This window comes from Orycteropus afer, unplaced genomic scaffold (assembly GCF_000298275.1).
Source record: "Orycteropus afer afer isolate SDZICR_OR568_19922 unplaced genomic scaffold, OryAfe1.0 scaffold00498, whole genome shotgun sequence".
Taxonomy (NCBI): domain Eukaryota; kingdom Metazoa; phylum Chordata; class Mammalia; order Tubulidentata; family Orycteropodidae; genus Orycteropus; species Orycteropus afer.
The window spans coordinates 1,478,120-1,483,477 of record NW_006922085.1 but is presented as its reverse complement, the minus strand read 5'-3'; positions in this window follow the sequence as shown (position 1 = coordinate 1,483,477).

Below are 5,358 nucleotides of genomic sequence, written 5' to 3'. Positions count from 1 at the left end.
TCAGTGCAGATCAGTGAGTAAGCACAAGCCCGCCTTGTTTCAGTACCTATGCTTAAACTGCCCCCTGGTAAATTGGTGTATGCTTTGCTGTTTATATTCTCAACACAGTAAATAAAATGTAGAAGGAGAAAAGAAAAAAAAAAAAGACAAGCAAGGGGGCTCCAACTTCACATCACCACGGGCAACCCTCAGTTTGTCCTGCACAGGTCAAATTTTCAAGCCAATGGCAACTGTTTCAAAAGTACAACCTAAAGCCACATAACCCCTACCATGATTCTCTGAGTTTCTAGAGACATTTTTAAACACACTGGCCCCTTGACCCATCAAGCAAGTCACAAAATCCTTTATCATAAGTGCCCCGCTTCTTCACCATTACTCTCTGCCACTTTGGTCTGCCTCCTTCAACTGCACCCCTGCAAAAGATTCAAACTGATCTCCTGTCTTCTCACCCTTCCTGCCAGGGGCACAGGCACCACCCTACCCTGCCCAGAACTTCCAAAGGCTACCCAGTGGCCCAGCCTGACCTTCAGGTCAATCTTTTGCCCTACTCTTCCCCAGGGGACAACAGCTCTGGCCCCAGCCTATCCACCCCTTGGTCCTCAGAGTTTCCCTACCACAAAGGCTGGCTCAAACCTCCTTCCTCCCTCGCAGACTAGGGGACCTTCTTTGGTCCAAGTTTCTCAAGTCTTCACCTGGGTGTCGGTGATGCTGTCTTATGTCCTCATCTTCTCTTTAGCACTTCCCTGCCACTTCCACTCAATAGTAGGCGCCTGCTCACACCAACTCTATTCAGGCCTGATTTCTACTAAACTGTCTCATCTTGAACCTCTCTCTTCACTTCACTGCTGATCACTATCCTCATTCAGTTCCACCATCTCCCCCACTGAACTACAACACCACCAACTTCCTCCCATCCAGCATAACCTCCACATTAACTGGGGGTCACTTTCTTAAAACTGAGAGCTGATTCCACTACAACTGTGCTCTCTAAACCAAAAATCAATGCCAGTGCCACTGAGTCGATTCTGACTCATATCAACCCCCATTGGGTTGCCAACGCCACAAACCTTTATGGAAGCAAACTACTTCATCTTTCTTCTGTGGGGCAGCTGGTGGGTTCAAACCACTGACCTTTTGGTTAGCAGCCAAATGCCTTAACCACTACACCACCAGAGCTCCTTATTGCTGTGCTCTAGGACTTTCAAAATTCCCTGTTCCTACATAACTCCAAACTCCTCCATGTGCCATCTATCCCAATCTTCCAGAACACAAAGAAAAACTGCCTATCCTTCTCCACCCACCCCTAACCTCTATACCTCTGCATGACCTTCCTGCTGTCACTCCTTCAGCAGTCAAATTAGTAACTCTTCTTGAAGGTCCATCCCACCATTCATCTCTCAGATTGTCACACAGTGGTAGCCTGCATGTTGCTGTGATGCTGGAAGCCATGTCACCAGAATTTCAACTATCAGCAGGGTCACCCACAGTAGAAAGGTTTGGCAGAGCTTCCAGACTAAGACAGACTGGCAAGAAGGACCTGGCAATCTACTTCTGAAAAAACTGGCTAGTGAAAACCTTGTGGATAGCAGTGAAACACTGTCTGATATAGTGCCAGAAGATGAGCCCCTCAGGTTATAACGCACTTAAAAAATGACTGAGGAAGAGCTGCCTCCTCAAAGTATAGTTGACCTTAATGATGTGGATGGAGTAATGCTTTTGGGACCTTCATTTGCTGATGTAGCACTACTCAAAATGTAAAGAAACAGCTGCAAACTTCCATTAGTAATTCAAATGTGGAATGTACAAAGTATGAATCAAGGAAAATTGGAAGTTGTCAACAATGAAATGGAACACTTGAAGACTGATATCCCAGACCTTAGTGAGCGGAAATGGACCGGTATTAGCCATTTGAATTGGACAATCATATAATCTACTATGCTGGGAATGAAAAATTGAAGAGTAATAGTGTCACATTCATTGTCAAAAAGAACATTTGAAGATCTATCCTGAAATATAATGCTGTCAGTGATACAATAATATCAATAAACCTTCAAGGAAGACCAGTTAATATGACTATGATTCAAATTTATGCATCAACCACAAAAGCCAAAGATGAAGAAATTGAAGATTTTTATAACTTTTACAGTCTGAAGTTGATCAAACATGCAATCAAGATGCACTGACAATTACTGGGGATTGGAATATGAAAGCTGGAAACAAAGAAGAAAGATTAGTAGCTGGAAAATATGGCCCTGGTGATAGAAACAATGTCAGAGATGGATTGACACAGTGGTGCAACAACAGGCTCAATACAGCAACGATTGCGAGAATAGCACAGGACCAGGCAGTGTTTCATTCTATCATTCTATGAGTCTGAACCAACTTGACAGCACCTAACAACAAGAAGGATGACCCATCTTAAATGCAGGCTCCTTCCCTAAAGCCTGCCTTCCATGCTTTGAACCCAAGTTCCTTAGCTTAATTCAGCATGGTCCCACACTTCTCAGCACAGGCCCCAGCAAGGCTCTAATGAGCCCTGGTTCCTGAGAATAGTCCTTCACAGTGTTTCCAGAGTTCCATGTGGTACTTTTACTATTCCACCTCTCTGCACACCTGGGCTGGATCTTCAGCCACAGAAGCACCTAACTGAAGCCATCAATTTGATGCAACACAAATGCAGATGGCCGTAACCAAATGCTCACTCCACGTGATGAAGCTATGTGACCTTAGGTATAATCATTCTTCTGTGACTGTTTTCTCAGCCTGTCTAAAAAGTTTCTGTAAATATTAATGATAGTGCACACAGCTCAGGCACATAAGACACCCTCATATGCAGCTGCCCTGATCTATCAAATCACTGACCCAGGAAGCAGCAGAGGCTGGAACTGTGAAGTAAAGGACTGGACACGGCTTGGTCTGGCCCAACAAAAATGAATACATATTTACCCTCTGAGGTTAAGACACCTGCCCTGCCCAAGAGGAAATTCAATGTCCCAGGTTCAGGTGAGAGACAAGGTTTTAAACAATCAAGTGCCAGGTCTCTCCTTCCCTAAGTAACTATTCCAATCTGTTTGATTAAATGGCCCTAAGGTCTCCCCAAGTCCCAAAATTCTCAATGCTAAAGAGACACCAGCAAATGTGCCGCAACCACATCTGGCTCCATCAGAAGAAGCGGTTCAAATCCTTGGTCATGCTTATTCTTCCCCCCTAAAACATCCTAAAAGCAGGCTGCTCCCATATCCTGGCTTGGCATCCTCTCTGCTCTACCTTTTCTGCCTCTCTTCTCAAATGGTTCCTTTTCCCTCCCATCTCTTTGTCGGCTGATCTCCCTACGAGAAGTCCTGATGCCCTCCCCTTCCCGCCATTCTCTCCGTGGCCACCAGCAAGAACTTTCTAAACACAAGTCTAGATCATGCTACTCCACCAATTAAAAGCCTTCCCTGCCTCATGCACTCCAGTATAAAGCTAAAACTCCTGATGGCAACCAGTAAAGCCCCAGGCTCCAAACTGCCAAACTGAAGAACTCACTGGTACTATTTTAGGCACCTGTGTACATGTGGTTCCCTGTGTCCAGACCTCGTTGTCCCCAGCTAATTCCTCCTGACCCTCCAAGCCACGACTCAGGAATCCCCTCACCTCAGACTCCCAAAGCACCATGTACACACACTCAGTGAGCAGTCAATGTTAATCATGGGATCCCCGACATCTGCTGCCCCCCAAATTGAGTTCCTTAAAGCCTCTTTTACATGAGTCCCCAAGACCTACCATAGAATTTGGCACATAGTGAAGCCAAACAGTTGTTGAATGAATGAATACATTTTGCTAAAGCAATTTTTCAGAACAGAAAAACTTGCCCTGTCTCTTTCAACAGAGGCACATATCAACACAAGCTTTCATGTTTCAACCAGATATCTGTCAATATAGTACTGCTTACTCCTACCTCTATACCTGTATCCCACAGGCCTAGTACAGGCTCACACTACACATCCAACTCCCTCCTCAAATTTGATTTCTCAAAAAAACCACCTCAGCCTCTTTTAAGCATGCAGGACATGCGCTCTTCCTTCCTGGCTCCAAGGCAAAGTTCAATTCAACTTCTCCAGATTCAAACTATGAAATCGTTAAAATCAAATTATTTTTAAAAACGGGCATTCAAAAACGATCACAATGTCTCTGAACTATAAACATACAACTTGATAAAATTACAATACCCAGTCTACACTAAAAATTCCAAACCACCTGGAAGCACATCCAGGTCTTTATCTAGACTTTTGTCCTATAAACACCACCCTCCCTGCACAGAGTCTGGGTTCCATGCCAGGAATCAGTTCTAGTCGCTTATTTAGGGAAACAGCAGGCCCTGCTCTTAAGTTAGAACTCCAGGCTAAAACGTGCTGTCCCAGGCTCTCGTTGCCACCAAGGCAAACTTCAAAATCACTAATTCTGAAATAACATTATATAAATAAATCTAAGAGCTCCTGCCTCTCAAGTTATGGAGACTAAAGATGTATTTTAAATCACCAGTTGACTACGTAGGGCATTACCTTGGAATTATGATGGAAGGATTCTAAGCCCGAAGTGCATTTTCCCTGGGTACATCCTCCAAAATTACCCGCAGGTGAAGCCTGGTTTTACAAATATCAAGTGAAAAGGTAAAAAGATAGTAAGCCTCAAACAAGCTCAAGTGAACAGGAGGTGCGGGGGACCCAAGTGTGTGAGGAGAATCAAGCGGCAGCGGCAGCGGCGTCGTCCCTCCCCGCCTCTGGTGAGGGCTCCAAATTCCATCCTCAGGCTCCTGCCCAACTGGGCCGCGACCCCCGTTGGGAGCCCAAGAGGCCAACCGCAGGCCGCACACCCCCGCGGCCGATGAGCAGGCCCCGCGTTCCTGGGAGAGCGGGCCGGGCTGAGGCCTGGCCCATCGCCGCTGCGCGCAGCCCAGGCCGGCTAGCGTCCCGAGCCGTCGCTTGCGGGACCGAAAGCAAAGGAGTGGCTCCGCCCGAGCCGCGCCGCCGCCTCACCCGCAAGGACGTCCGCGGCCGTGTCCCCGCCCCGGGCCCAACAGCGAGCAGCAGCAGGTGTTCCGCTGGAGGCCCAGCCGGCGGCGGGGGTGGGGGCCCGGGCAGCCAGGCACAGCAGCAGGGGACGAGCGACGCACTCACCGAGCGCCGGCGGGCGGGCCGCGGCAAAGTGCCTGCTCCTCCAGACCGCTGAACCCCGCCGCCGCTCCCCAGGGACTCGGCGCTAAGTCGCCACCGCTGTCGCCGCCGAGCCCTAGGAGCGCGAACGCCGCGCCGCAACCTCCGCGCGAGCACGTACCGGGCGGTGAGAGGGCGCCGAGCGCGAGGGCGGGGCGCACGG